This window comes from Lycorma delicatula, chromosome 2 (assembly GCF_047948215.1).
Source record: "Lycorma delicatula isolate Av1 chromosome 2, ASM4794821v1, whole genome shotgun sequence".
Classification (NCBI taxonomy): domain Eukaryota; kingdom Metazoa; phylum Arthropoda; class Insecta; order Hemiptera; family Fulgoridae; genus Lycorma; species Lycorma delicatula.
Genome location: NC_134456.1, coordinates 117,130,725 through 117,147,806, shown reverse-complemented (window position 1 = coordinate 117,147,806; position 17,082 = coordinate 117,130,725). Strand labels below are relative to the sequence as shown.

Below are 17,082 nucleotides of genomic sequence, written 5' to 3'. Positions count from 1 at the left end.
AGTAATCACTTGGATAGGTGGGTCGTGTACATACAAAAAAATAAACAACATGTACTTTTATTAGTTAAAGACAGATACATTTTTTCGTTATTATTTGATTTTTCTAATGCTTTCATGATCATTCTTTATATTACGCTTTTTATTTTAATATTGCAGATAAAACTGTTTACAACTATAGATATGGTTTAAATGAATGAAAGTCCGATGATAACAAAAAATCTTTTCTATTCAATTATCTCTTTGTATTTTTGTACTTAAAACGATAATTACAGAATAAGGCTACAATTTTCTTTAATAAGAATTTATTTTGCGTTATTATTAGTCTGAAACCTACGGATGGGAGTTACTGACCCGCCAGTGTGTAAGAAAAAATCTGATGTGGACACCACACGACTTCCTTGTACGCCTGTTAAATTACAAATACACTTCTTTTTTTTTTTAAATGGAAAGTACATAAAATTGATTGTTATTATTGAATTATTATTATTTATTGTAAAAGTTTCTTTACAATTAGAGGTTAATAATTATTAATAAATGAATATATATAAATTAAAGTTAAAAAAAGAAAGGACAAGAACTCGGATTTGAACCGATGTTGCTTTCCCTTGTAATATCCAAATATTTCATTAATTAAAATTTTATTTTGCTATAACTCTGGAACCAATGAAAATAAGTACCATTTATGATAAATCGTTGAAAAGTTCTCAACGAGCGCTTATTACTGCAGTTAAGAAAAAGTCCAAAATTCAATTTTTTTTTAATTTTGGGCTTTTTGGACAGTTTTGATCCAGTCGATTGCAGTCAAAAGGGAAGGTGTGCAACTAGATATTACAACAGTCTTAATTAAAAATTTCAACATCCTTTGGCTAATCGTTTTTGAGTTATACAAAAATCGTATACGTACGTACGTACATACGTCACGCCGAAACTAGTCAAAATGGATATTTCCGTTGAAATCTGAAAACCGAAATGTTTCACGATCGCAATACTTCCTTTATTTCTTTCAAGGAAGTAAAAAAGCAAAAAAAAAAAAAAATCTATCGGGTTGTATGATCGATTTATTAGAATCGTTTACTGTTTCTCCACTTTCATTTACCAGTTTTTCAGTTTAATCTTTTTCAAGTACCAAAAAATACAAATTTATGAAATCATTTCTCTAAATAATGTAACAGATAATCTAAAATTGTAAAACTTAAAAAAAAATCGTTTATAACAATGTTAGAATACTATTTATTGTCGATAGGTCTGCTGCACTATTATAATTTATTTTTCGAGAATTATTGCAAGTTACTAAAATTTTTTTAAATTTTAAATTAGCCTCTTCAATTTTTTTCTATTTGATTCTTATCTGTAATTCTTAATTAAAAGATTGTTATGAATTTCTTTAATTAATAAAACATTGTTGAACTTTATTTTATTTTAAGATTGTACACCAACTTAATCTATGAGCCATTACAAATCTTAAAATAGTCATGTCCATCCTCATGACGATATTTGTTTCATAGTTTTATTAATTTAACTCTAACGGCTAAAATACCGGGTTTCTACAGTGTAATACGTTTTGTTATTAATTGAAAAGTATATTTTTAAAACTGAATTTGAATCAGAGTTTTCAATATTACAGATCTACCAGTTCACATAATCCACTTTTTCTTTACAAAAAGATTACATTAATTTTGTTGTTTTACACTAAATGTCTCAGATTTGATAGGATATGATTCATATAAAGCGCTTTAGGGACAACTGGGATCAGACAAAATTAATTTCACTTATGATAATGACGTTCACTATCTCTGTGAAGTTATCACTTTTAGGATTGAATACTATCCGTATTTCGATGGGTTCTACACGGTTTTATGCAACTGAATATTCTTTGTCTCAATGAAGAAGCCAACGTGAAACTATTCCTCACTTTGCCAAATATCCATGGCGTGGGATACTTGTTATTCTTGAAAATGACTATACTCTTTTCGGAAGTTATGTTCCATGTAACTTACAACCATTTGGTTATCATATCAAACAAATAACGTTATTTTTTACACAATAGTAAAAATAATCAACGCCATTACTATTTGAACTGAAATCCTTTTAATTTTCAGTGAAAATTCAGGAATACAGTAAGCGCTTGATTAAAAAAATAGTATATAAAGAACTATCAAATTTATTTAAGTTTTTTAAAACTTAAAGTTTGTCTGTCTATTTGTTCAACCATCAATCTTACAAGGCTCATCCATTTTTAATAACAATATCTGATTGATTTTTAGACTCAGGCTGCACAATATAAATATATTTCTTTTTAACCTTTATTTATAATCTAGTGTTCTACAACGCACACAAATAAAATGTTACAATAGATTATCTGTACCAAGCAAATTGATAAAGTAAGTTATGCTGACTGACTGATTCATCAACAACCAGCAAAAACTGCTGAATATAAATTGATTAAAATATGTATACGCGTTCTTCTTTTGATATAAGTAAACACTAAGAAAGGATTTTTTGAAATTCCGAGTTTAAAGGGTTAAAATGAATTTTTGAAATTTTTTTGAAACCCGGCTATTGTTTTTTAATTTCTCGGTAACAAATGAAGATATCAACTTGATTTTTTTTGTATGTAATCATCATGTGAATATTTAAAAACTAATTTCTAGATTTTTTCGAAATTCGACCTTGAAAGGAGGGAAGGAAGGTAAAAAAGATTTGAACAATGATTGAAATTTTTCCCATTTCCGACTATACTAAACGAGATATTCACTAGATCGGGACTTGCAAATACTCTTCAGATAAATATTTAAAAACCATTTTTTGGGGTTTTTTGAATGCCGATTTTTTAAGGGTGGGACAGTATACGACACGGCGGCTTAACCAACACAGCCACTGCTACTGATACTGTATGTGCGACACGACTGGCTTCACCTGCCTCCAGTTAAATGACTAAAAAACATAAAATAAAATAAAAATTGACCGCGACGGGAAACACAAGTACCCATGTAGAGCGGGCGAAGCCGTGACGGGGATGTTAGTTAAATATAAACGTGAAATGGAATCAAAATAAAACAAACATTCAATAATATTGTTTTATAAGTTATTTTGAAAAGAAAGAGAAGGAATAAAAATTAAATTTTTTTAAATAAACTAATTTATAAAATTTTTAATGGGGAAGATCCTCCCTTTCTTTTCAATGCGTAGGATTAATAATATAAGAGAATATGCACGGCAAAGATTACTATCCCCTACTGGTTAGAAGCTGTTTTATTTCTGTCATTTTTTGCACGGATATAATTTTACTGAAAAATTAATGAAAAGAATTTTAAGAAATTATTTTGAATAACACTTGTCTGAAAAACTATTTTTGTTGCGAATTTCTCACTTTTCCGCTTATCAGTGTCGTATTAAAACAGATGAAGGTCTGGAATACTGGCTATCACTTAATTATATCAAAACATTTACATTGTAAATAAAATATTTATTTTTAAATAAGTAGAAAGTCATATGAATCTTGATTAAGGGATTCTTTTTATAACAACTTTACAAATAATGGATAATATTTCGAAAGTTTTTCAATTTTTCCTCAAATTTAGATAGACATATATATCAATCAGTATTGAGAAAACGGAATAAATTATTATATAAATAATTAACAAAATAATTATTTATTTTGTTTTAAAATCAAATTATATATCTACATAACTTCTTTTTAATTTCTGGAATGTCCTTTCTTCTTTTGGTTTTTTCTCAATTACGATTAGGAAATAATTATTTTTTAAAAGAATTTAACTTATTACGTTTTATTTACTAAAATTTACTTAAATTCATATTACTCTTCATAATATAGTTTAGATTTATTAATTTACTGAACGATCTTTATTTTGTTTAGTTTTTGTTAATATTCCATGATTGCAACATATTTAACTACAGAACAAGAACAGTTCATTTTTATACGTAACATTTTGAACAAGTACCGCCTTTATTTAAAATTCGGCTAGGAAAATTTGATTGGAGATGCATAATGTCTTTAAGGAATTGAAATAACAACGGATGAACGTATTATATAAATATTAATTATCTGTTAAAAGGAAAAATGTAAAAAGAAACAGTTTTTTTTAATGTTCTGCGTTTTATTCGGCCATCTATAAAAGTGGTAAACAAAGTTAACGTAGCTTGAATAGTCTAACAATTAATATTATGATTTAATTGATAATTTATTTTAATTAGTTGCAATTATGAATTAAATTATTATAAATAAGTAATCATGAATTAAAATTTTATTTAATTTTTTATACATGTTAAAGACAAAAATCGTTTTTAATACTTTGGATTCTAGAAATTTTAAAATTAATTTTTTATAAGCCTTAATACTTAAAATATTTTGTATGAATTAATTGAATAAGCTTTCGTAATTTGTAAGTCCACATAATTATTGTTATTTTTTATTACTATTTAACCACTAACCTTTAATAACTTCCAGTCTGGACATAGCGGAGTATTCTGAGAGATGCGTCGTGTCTCGCTTCCTGTGTTGCGACTCCCTTTTCTAGAAACGTTCGCTTACCTAGTATGCACCCGTCCACCCACTAAAGGGGGAAGAGAATGAAAGAGTAAAAAGCACGAGTTAGACAATCGATATAGAGTCACAGTAGTACATCAAGTTTACTGAACAAAGGACGAGTCGGGTGGGTGTTTTACTGATGGTTTTACTTACCACTACCGGCCTCAGAAACCACGTGGCTGAGTCTGTTATGTGAGTATTACCGTTAGTTACCTGTTTCTTATTTACACTCTCACCCTTTATTGTTTATGGGGAACTCTTATCTCTTCCTGTAGGGGTTGGAATAACGTGCGGTTTTGGTTTTGTTTTAAACAACTAAAACCAATTCAAGCTCTTACAAATGAATGTTAGTCGCCTCAGTAACTTTTTACTGTATATTTTTTATTAATAGCGTATGTGTAAACATATTGACACTGAAAAGTAGTAGTCGCTGAAAAATTGCAGAATAAATAAATCGTGCTTGAGCGGACATGAAGTGCATGTTATTAATTTTATTCTCGTTCATTCTAAACGTTTTCCAGTTTATTTCATGCTGCTGAAAAATGATTTTTCACGAACAACGAACGTAAACTATTAACCGATGCTAAATTATTAACGTGTTGTCTTTATGTAACATGCATACAAGTATCCGCATGCTACGGCGTATAGTAGCCGCTACGTAACGGCGAGTTTGAGTGATCAGCCCGCACGTCACTGCTATACTATTGTTCTCTGAAACATTGGCACACCATAATTAGTCATCTCTTAATAGCATAAACATGATGCAACTATTTTTTATGAAGCGTTGTATTTTTGTGTGTTTAAAGCGTTAAGAAAGTGCGTCATATTTTAAATACAAAATAATTTTATTTTATTTTTGTTTCTCTTTTACTTCTCCATTTATATAAAGTTCAGTTCTGTGGTTCTGCCTCTCGGTACGGGTTTTTGGCGTGTGTCGTGTATTTTATTACAGAATCAATTAATGTACGATGCGATATTTTGTAATAAAGTTGTTATCGTGGTCTGCGGTTCAAACTTTTTAAAGTAGTTCGTTCACATGCGAATGGTTATGGCTGAATTTAAGTCTACTGTGAAAGGTAAAAAACTTTGAAGATAGGGGCATAAAATAGTAAACAACGTGTATGATTTCATGAAGAAAGAATCTTTAACTTTATGAAAATTAAAAAAATGTTGAAAAAAATTAAGTTGAACAAAAGTAAAAGAAAACTATACTAATCTGACGAATTGCTGGAAAGAAGTGGGCATCAAGTTCTGCGATTTCCACCTTACCGTCTTGATTTAAATCCAATCGAGATGGTATAGTCAGAGGTAAAACCACACTTGCGAGCTACAACACAACGTTTAACATGTCACAAGTGAGAAACTTTATGAAGATATAATGAATTCGATGAACGACGAACACTGGATACCTTACTGTGACAATGTTAAAAAAAAAATCGAAGGTGAATATTGGAGCCAAGAATCGTTAATAAATTCTTTGACAGAATCTTTCTCTTTATGTAGTGACATTGATAACAGTGAAAATTAAAATGAAGATAGTGATGACAGCGAGGAGAGCGTTCTAGCTGAGGAATTAAATGGTTAATTAATTTTCCAATAAGTAATTAAATTTATAGTAATAACCGTCTATCGCAATATTTACCGTATAATTAGTAAAGATAACATTTTCTCATGTTATTACATTTTACAATGTACAGTACAGAATTAGCCGGCTTTATTTCATTTCAAAATTGTTACGTTCACTTGTTAAAAATAGAACAATTATTTTGTAAGGCAGATTACTAAGAGCGAGGAACATGTTTTTACGTTGGGTAGTAATCGTCGCCACTCCAAGTTCGTTATTACTTGGCGGCAAATGTACATATAAATCAGCTACTTACTAGTCCGAGGCAAAACAGTTAATATCGAGGGAAAAGTTCAACAATATTTGTCCCAGCGGACGTAATTGAAACGTGATATTTAATATTCGAAATAAACCTTGGAAGTTTTCTGTTCACATAGCTCTTCTTCAGTATATTAAGATGAATGTTTTCCATAAGATGCAATCACCTAAAAGGTTATAGGCTACTTCTCATGAGATACATGGTACTCTCAAAACCGGTACATTATCCTACAAGGATTTTATACCAAATCTATTTGGGAAAGTAAGCAATGAAGCGGTTTTTCTCTTTGTTCTCGTGATTAAACCGAATATAATGAATGTCACTATAAGCATGCAAAGCCCACGAAATTGCAAATTACATCGTCATTCTGTTCAACACACACGAGCATGTATTATAGTACAATTCTCTCAAAGAAAGTAAAACGGATTATTGTATTACACCTGGGATGCTTTAAATTCGTTACAGCGTTAAGAAAGAAAAAGACAAGTGTCATAAAAATTTAAAAAAAATATATATAAATTTTAAAATAAATTTTGAATTAGTGTTCATTTGTTTGTCATATTGACTATCAAAAGATTATGATTTTTACAAGTCTATTTTAAATTCAACAAGTAAGTTGCGAGATTGATTTAAATTTGAAATAAAGTAAAAAACCTTTTTTTAATTAAAAAAAAGAAATTGTTACTACTGACTATTGGATTGGGATGAATAAATATTTGTGTAGTGGTTTGAAGGCATATAGATTTAGAAACAGATGCAAAAAACTCTCCCATTAACTCCTTTTCTGAAGCAAGATATATATAAAAAAGAAAAATATAAACAGTAATTTTTTGGGAATAAAAATAAAGAATATTAAATAAAGATTTTTGGTAATTTTTTATTTTATTTAAAACAAAAACTTCAACTTTTCTAAAAAAAAAACTTCTTGCTTAAGTGCCCAGTTAAAATTTGAAATTTTATTTCAGCCAAAATACTCTTACCTCTTTACCAATTTTTTCAAAAATTTAATACATTCTTTCCCTTCGAAGTTAGTTACCGTCTGCAAGTTTGAAAAAATTCGTCATTGTATGTCCATCCGATAAAAATAGATTTGCTGGACTTGGGAGGATTAGAATAAAAATATTTTTCCCGGATAATTTACAATTTATATACATCTTTTTTCTTTGTTTGTTAAAATTTTACTTCCTTTCACTAAGTAAAGGAAATATTGTGATACCGAAAAATTTCAGTTTTCAGATTTCTACGGAAATATCCATTTTGACAATCCCTGAATTCATTTTGACTAGTTTCGTCGTGATTTCTGTACGTACGTATGAAAAAAAAATATGGATTTTGTACTTTTCGTAACTGCAGTAATAAGCCTTCATTGAGAGCTTTTCAACGATACATCATAAGTGGTACTTATTTTCATTGGTTCCAGAGTTATAGCAAAATTAAATTTTAATTAATGAAATATGTGGATCTTAAGAGAGAAAGGCACACCGGTTCGATTACACTGAATCTCCTTTTTTTCTAAATATATTGATTAATTAATAATTATTTACCCCTCACTGTAAAAGTTTTTACAATCAGTAATAATTCAATAATAACAATAAAAAAAATAGAAAAAAAATATCAGAAGTTATTAATGAAATAGAATTTATGTACTTTTCATTAAAAAAAAAAAAATGTGTATATGTAATTTAATAGGCGTACAAGGATCTATTTATACTTTCCCGTTAAAGCCATAGCAGCATATATCGCTATGGATGGGAAAATAAAGGAAAAAAATTTCAAATTTATGAAATAAAGACCAAAAGAAGCTTATTTCTTTCCTATAAACTTAAAAGAGGAAATGATAAGAAATTATTTAAAAAATCAATCTAGAAAAGTGTAAAATAAATATGACATAATTAAAATAGACCTCCAGCAACCTCAGGATCACAAAAAATTATTCCACTTATACCTTCCCGAACAAATTTGAATGGTTTCTAAATTGTCTTCATGTGCAGAGTGAAAAAGATGGTATATAATTATTCTTCCATTTTTAGCAACAGAATTATATTTCTGTAATAAAAAAATTTTTTTTAATTTGTTTCTTTTAAGAGCATTTCCCCCCCTTCCCAACCAAGGTTTTTCGATTTAAGCGGGCTTTTTACGCTCGGGCTTGTTTGTTTTTTTGCTCTTGTTCTTGCTTATACTAACCTACAGATTCTTCTGTTTTTTTTTTTATATAATTCATAAATATACATGAACCTCTTTATACATAATCACATATAATTTTTAATTTATGTTTTTTTCGTCCTTCATTTCGTTAGTTACTTTTTCTGTTTAACTGATCACGTAATCGTTTCACACGCTACTAATAAAAAAGCTTCTAAATTGTGCTATTTTTTCTTCTTATTACATTTCATGTTAAAGTTTAGTATGTTAAATCAATAGTTGCCAAACAAGTTTTTATTACATCATAAGTTTAACGATATTACTTCAGTTTCAGTTGTTGGCTATTTTTTTTGATCAAAAAAAAATATAAAAAAAAATTACAAAAATATATTTGATTACATATAAAAAATTATTTTTTAAAAAGGCTTTTATTTAACTAATATTAATATAAATATTAATAAAAAAAGGAAACAAATTAGAAAAAACCTCTAAAAAGTAAAAAATAATTAAATCAGTATGAATTTTAAACAAAACACTATAATATATTAACAAATATAAAAATGCACTGAAAAGTAAAAAATAAGTTATATAAATATATAATACGCAGTTTTTATCATTTATTTAAAACAAAACAACATTTATTTTTACAACAATAAATCTTCATTTTCATTTTCAATAACGACGCGAGGAGGCGGAAAGGTCTGCTCCAGTTGAGACTGACTATCTACAAGTAACAATCTGGGAAAATGCACCCACTCGCTTTCTTTGTACGTGTTCTCACATAGTTGAAGTTCATCTTCGAATTCTACTTGTAATCTAAGCCAAATTGAACGCACTCTTTCCGCTAAAAGTTCCATTTTAATTAATTATGAATTTTTATTTAATGAATTCATAATTACGATTACAATTATAATAATGATAATAATTAATAATTTTTCAGATTAACGTCAAAATGTAATAACTTTGTGCAAAATTTCTAAATTTAATTTTTATTTTTCATCTTAGTAATCCTTAAAGGTCATCTCGGTGCAAATTTTAACCATCAAAGAATTAAAACTTGAGTTATTTTATTACAGATAAATGAAGTATATACATATACTAAACAACCTCATTAAACAAAAAATATATTTTAAAATACAGCAAATGTCTATAAATACTTATTCGAAAAGATTGTTATAAAAACTGCGCCACGCTTTTATTTAACTAAATATTTTCATTACTTTTAATTTTAAAATGTAATAATTACTACATTTATTTATTGGTTATTTATTAGATATTTATATAATTTATTTTTTATTTTTCAATTCATTTTTATATTTGTTAATATATTATATTTTTTTGTTTAAAATTCTCAATTTGATTTAATTCTTATTTTTTACGTTGTAGAGGGTTTTCTAATTTGTTTCCTTTTTTTATTAATGTTAATATTAATATTAGTTAAATAAAAGGTTTTTTAAAAAATAATATTTTATATGTAATCAAATATATTTTTGTAATTTTTTTTGGTTTTTTGTATTTTTTAAGATTAAAAATAAAAAGCTTTTCAAAAGTAAAATTATTTATTTTTACACATCGAAGTTAGATACGTGTACCAAATTTCAATCATTTTCATAGGATAGTTCATGAGAAATGAAAATTTTCAACTAAATGCATGAATTTAGCGTAGGAGAGCGCGTGGGGGTGAGTCATCAAATTCCGACACCGTAGTGCTGTATTGTCATCGAAGTTACATACGTGTACCAAATTTCATTGATTTTCATACGATAGATCAAAAGATATAGCAGTTGCAAGATTTGATTATTCCTAAAGCGAGTTAAGTAAAAACTTTTAAAAAACAGAATTTTTAAAAATAAAATCGGCGTTTCATAAAATGGCATTAAAAATTAAATTTGCAAACATAATATTTATATTTGCCCCCTCTTAGTAACACACCAAAATTTATTTTTAGGTCTGTGTTTTGATGAACACATGATATGTCTAAACATGTAGATAATCAAAATTAGGTTTTTTAGATTTTGAATATGCTAATGTGATTAGTAACTTCAGTTGATATGTAAATCAAACATTTATGCTTAAATTATATCGAGATTTGGTGAAATCTCGACTGAATTACAGATCGGTTGTTTACTCGTCTGTGAGACAAACGGGCTTTAAAAATTTGGGATAATACGCAAAATAGTTTTCTCCGAATCGCTGTAGATGCTTTTCAATCTAACCATGATTAGGTTAGAATATTTTTCACAGACTGATGTACCTTTTCTGGCAACAACCATTTTTTTCTTTTTTTATTCGCAAGATGTTATTAAGTGCGTATGTGTTCCTGCGCACTAAATCTCCACCCCTGGATTCCCGCCTCTCCTGGGAATCGCTTTGCAAAATTACTTCAGGAAGGGAGGGAAACGCTTGCACATACAATCGGTCACCGCAATCACAACTGAAACATCCAAACACACACTTACGCAACATAACTCATGCAACACCAAGGATACCAACAACACAAGGGGTAACAAATCACTCGCACAATGATGTGCGAGTGATTTGTTACGAAACAACGAAAAAACGCACGTAACAAAGAATATTTTTATCATACTGTGAACACTCACTCATGGTAACACACTCATGCAACCACAATAACCAACACCAAGAGTAAAAAATCACACAAACAGAACTTACCAGCCCAGTACTTATCAAGTGGCAACTGTCTTTCGTAGTAACGAGAACGCCATCGAGCACAAGGAACAGAGTGCCCACGGCGTCACCGCACCAAGGCAACCCGCGGAGGCCCCCGAGGCGCTCGGCCGTGGGCCTGTCCGCCCAGGCACTTTCCGACATCTTCTTCGGGCTTCTTCTGCAGCTCTTAACTCTTCCATTACGTACTTATTGAAACTTGCTATTCCCGCCACTGCTGTTCTCCCATTAGGATGATGCGCTGTAGTTCCTCCGGTGTGAACATTCCTCACAGTCCAGTACATCCAACATACGCCGTCGAGCAGCCTAAAATCGCACACAAGAAAAGAAAACATGGTGCGCCATCTTCCTCCTCGTCGTCACAGAGTCATGCCAGTCATCACAGACTCTGGCAACAACCTGACCTACTAATAACATCTTTATCAACCTCAAGTTGTTCAAGTATTCTTTCTTTTTGAGCATATTATTTTTGATACCAAAATTTGTATGATACTCGTATTTATCAATGTATTCTACTGTTGTAACTATAATTGACATTATTTGTGAAGGTATTATAATCACCAGTGATTAAAGATTTTAGTCACCTGTAATTAAAGAATTTTGAGAAAATTCTTGCGATTTTCAAATATTCAGTATCAGGTAAATTCAAATGTTACTATTAACACTGATGAATCTAAAACTAGTTGTTTCAGTTGGATGTGAGTTAATGGTCGGTATGGGAGTTTAGATGAATGTATTGTTTGAATGTCTGTCTTTCCAAAAGAGATTTAGAGCTTAACAGTTTACCATATCTAATACCTTTATTTAACGTTTTAGATATATGACGCAATATTATTATGTACTATGAATTTTTAGTGCACTTAACTACTTCTAGAGATGCATTTTCCGGGCTCCGTGGTAGCGTTTCGGCCTTTCATCCGGACGTCCTGGGTTCAAATCCCGGTCAGGCATGGCATTTTCACACACGCTACAAATCATTCATCACATTCTACGAAGTAATACCTACCTGGTCTCGAAGGTTAAACAAAAAAAAGAGGCATTTTACACATCCTATAATTTCAGATATATACGCGTCTACTTAGACCCTTCGTAGTTGCAGTATCGTTTCTCCGGGATTTTTAGTTAGATAGGAATTCCAGACAAGGAACTAGCTGTTACAGCCACAAGGAAGCTTGTTTCATGATTCGTTCTGATTATATATGTGCCATTGTAGGGAATTAGTGAAATGAGGAAGCGATTGTAGACGAAAATAAATTTCGTTAAATTAAAGGTAATGTGTTGCTGTGAAAGTCGATCTTTGTCATTTGCGTTTCAGACACAAGATTGAGTCATAGATTCCTTACACTGGGTGGCCCAAGATAAACTGAACTGGATATTGAAGAGGAGAAACCAAAAAGCGTTAATTTAAGCAAAAGCAATAACATTTCGAATGCCACGCAGTGAGCTGTGACGCATATTGACCTTGAAAGGTGAAAACTGCTGTAGAGGGGGAACACGATCTGTAGCTGTGAAGGAAACGCAGGTGAGATAAGTAAACTATCAGTGCACACACACACACACACACGTATATACCGCTGGCGAAGGATGCCAGAGTATTCATCTTCAAGGAAATTACGTACAGGGCAGATCGATCAAAGGAGTGCAAGAAAGATTCCGTATAAAGTTCACCAGTAATTCACCCGCCAGGTCATACATACACAAGATCATAAAAAAGTTTGAATGAACTGGGTCTGTACTTGATAAGAAGCATCAATACTACCTGTGAAAAGGACTGAGGCGCAAAAGTAAAATATTCACCGGCGAACAACATGCCAGCGGATCCTAAGGATCTGAACCAGAAGGCATGCAAGATCATGGTTTTATAAGTTAAACTATACAGACCATGATAAACGTGTACGGTATTTGCATGTACAGTGGCCATGTAATTGCATGGCTACTGCAGGAAGTCGAAAGTGTTTTACTCGATCCAAACCTCTACTTTAATGACTGACAAATCATCTGAGTGACTTCGTTGATTCGCAAAATTCGTGATATTGGTCTGTCGAAAATCCACGACAGATATTCGAGCTATCGCTGCATGATGTAAAGATTGGAGTGTGGTGCACTGTGTCAGGAACGAAAAACACCGGACCCATTTTCTTCAGACATAGTGAACTCAGCGTGCGTTACATTGCCGACACCTTTCAGCCCTTCGTAGAACAACTGACGCCAAAAGAACGACGTTTTGCGTATTACTAGCAGGATGGCGCTACAGCACACGCTTCCTTGGAAGCAGTGTACTCAGTTTTCACACCCGACAGGACTATCTCGAGGGATCTATGATCTCCTGATCTATTAAGTTGTGATATTTATTTGTGGGGCAACCTAAGGGCAAGGGTTACCAGAACAATCCAGTTATTCTTGATGCATTGAATCAGAATATATGCAACTCCATCACCAACATCCATTGGAACGAGTTATAGTAAGTCGCATTGAAACGTGCCTGGAATATGGCGGTCAACATTTCTAGCAGTATCTGTAAAGACCTATAGAGGCGGAGGAACTCATGTATGCAATGTGGCATTATGTCAGTGATTTAAACAAAAACCTCTATTGCCAGTATTTTGAGAGATGTGGGGAGCCAGAATTGATAAACTACTTAAATTTGTTAGGTTTTTCTCTGAATTGTAGTATGTAACTTTTTCAGTATTACTTCTACTAATTTGTAAAAATAAAGTTCTCTTATTTGTTAGAAATAATTTCTATTATAAATGTTTTGTGGGATTGTACATATTTTTCTTGGTTTTTGAGGAAAAAATCATCTGTACTCTAATATTCCTTTTCTAATAATCATTAAAAAAGAAAACTCACCCATTCATACATCTATTTTTGCCTTTTGAAATTATACAGTTTCTTTATGAATTTATTGTTCACTCAATCAGGGATTACAGAGGAAAATATTTTGCTTTTTCTTTACTACTACATAATGGGTAACAGATTATAATGGTAAACTGTATCTCTTGTAACCAGATCAACAACTGAACTCATGGAGTAGGGACCTGAAAATTGTAAAATTCTCAAAAAGAGAATATGCCAACAGTTCATTTAAAATTATGTAATTCTTGTAGCTTAAGGTTAATTTCTTATGCTGCTAGTAAAGTCATACTAGTGAGATTGAAGAACTATTTCATGGCAATGAAGAACAACCCAACTAATTTTGTAATACTACAGATGATGTATAACTAAGGAGAATCATGTGTTCAGAATCCCTATGTCACTATATCAAACAAAATTAATCTTAAATAAAGGGCTATGTAACTTAACATTTTTGACTGAATGATGTAAAGGATTCAACTACAAGTAGAGAAGGAAATGGAACACTATAAACTGCACACTTTGTTTAGGGTTAACTTGAATGAAAATGAATAATTTGGTATGTGTTGAGCAAATAAAATAATGTATTTTTTTATCAGAATGAAAATCATCATTAACTTACTTTTATTAAAATTGTTTTCTTATCTAATTAATTAGCTATCTCATTATTTTCATAATTTATAATTTTTAATTTTATTACCAGCATTCTGCTATTTAAAATGAACATATTTCATTTTTATTATGTAGAATTTTAGCAGATAAATAATTTTAATCTCTTTGTTTTATTTATTTGGTATAACAGCACTAAATAAGGAAGCTAGAGGTAGTGCTATAAGCAATTTTTACTTTCAAAGAACTGCAGGATCTCATGTGTTAGTAACCGAACTAGTTATGAAGTGTCAGTGTTTACGCCAATGCGTAAAGCAGTTTTAAGTTAATTCAACTGGTTTGGTATTTGACTTATTTTCATCTAAAATTTAACAGTATTTCGATGTAATGAATATTTTAATTATAAATAAGAAATTTTTTCATACACTGGAATTTATGCTTTCCATTCAGTATACGTACTAATATATGCTCAGCTGATTTTTATTTGTTTTTTCAATTGATTGTTTGTTAAGATTTATCTCTGTATTATTTCATGTTTATACTGTTTAATAAAAAAAAGAACAAAACGTAAACGAGTTGCATTCACTCGGCTCCTGACGATTTAGTGGCTCTTCACAGTTCACACAGTTCCTTTCGGATGCACTCGGCTTCTATCGAAATCACTCGGCTCCATCTACACTATATAAGCCGGCTCCCCACTAGAGTCAGACAATTGTGTGGGTGTCTCTCTCTGATACCTGAGTGTGTGTGTAATACTTTACTTAAGGATTGTTTTATATATATATATAAATATCGCACAAGGAGATTTTGTGCAAAGCATTTGTCTTAACAAAACAATAATATGTAACAATGTATTTATGCATTTTTTTTGTTTTTATGAACATGGTTATATAATTCTGATTTTCATTCTGTAACTTTCCCCAACAGTCAGTTTCATAATTTTTGTTGCCAATTATGAACTACTATAAGTTGTTAATTTGTTAATAATTGCTATAGCATTTTACAACAGTTCCATGATGTGTTTTAACAGATTGGAAACTAACTTCTTAAGATTGAAAATTAATTTCAATTAATACAAGAGTTATTTTTTTTCAAGATCCGATTGGTCATGAAATTAAAACCACAGTGAAAATAAAAAATGTTTTATTTGTAACAAGTACTTTGTAGTTACGCTATTTCTCTACATAGTCGCCACTCCGATTTATACATCTGTCGTAGCATGGTACCAACTTTCCAACCCCCTTATCATAGAACAGAGCCACCTGTGTTTTCAGCCATGTTTCTACGCTGGTATGGAGCTTTATGTCTATGCCAAAATGTTGTCCTCCCAGAGCTAGGCAATCAAACAAGTGTTCGTTCGACTGGACCTCCCTGCAGATGACAGCTCAACAGCTGCCAGGCGGAACCGAAACAAATATTGGTTTAAATTTACATGGTTGGAGAGCACTTGGGTTCCCATTGCCCTTAAAAATGATGGTGAGGCATACCATCCCCATAGATCCTGTATAAATCTATACAAGGAAGGACCTTCCCTTAGTCATGGGCTGCCATTCTTCCATTGCGAGTCTGTAAAGCCTCCTCCGCAGGCAGGAGATGGGCAACTGTTCGAAATTTAGAACCGGTGCATTGAGATCACTGTTCCGCTCTGGTACAGGTCCAGCACAAAAATGCATCCCAAATACCTTGGCCTCCCTGCCTCTTCACAATTGTGGCATTTCCAACTCATAGAGGACAGAACTCCAACACAAGGAAGGAATTGCTGCCTCTATGTCAATAAACATTACCAAAACATATTTATAGTTGGCACTTTCCACCTCGGCAAGAGCATTTAAGATGCTCTTGCCGGGCATCTTTCACTGCTTTGTTTTATACCTTATAAAGAGAAAGGGTAAACAGATTTTATGAGGTGCAAGAGTGCTTTTGTAAAGCATATATGTTTTAAATTCATCACTGACATAATAACTACCAGGGAAAGTAGATAAAAGCAATAAAGTATTCCTTCATACATGTTGCTTCTATCCAGAGGAACTGCCATTATTTGTGCTTGCTTTCGTAAACTAACATTTTTATTTAATTTAGTTTTATTTATTAATTTAATACATTTCATCATAACAATTCTTCATTTAATATAAAAGTAGTCTATTACAAAAATAAAAATAGTGAAGGCAAACCTAAGTTAGATGGACATTTGTTTGCAGTTAGTGAACAAATGGACAATTTAAAGAAATTGTGTAATTCAAAATGCACAGTGTGATTAGTCAAAGGTTAATAATAGCTTGAATTAAAAAACAATTTACAGTTGCTCAGATAGACAATACTGAGTACTACTACTGAGCTGGATACCTCAGAGGTGTTATC

The 17,082-nt window shown here is 31.0% G+C and overlaps 1 protein-coding gene across 1 annotated transcript in view; it reads left to right on the top strand.

Moving 5' to 3' along the window:
* The window catches only part of LOC142319167 (uncharacterized), a 122,725-nt gene that overhangs the window by 75,680 nt on the left and 29,963 nt on the right, over positions 1-17,082 (top strand). The gene's annotated exons all lie outside the window — the stretch shown is intronic.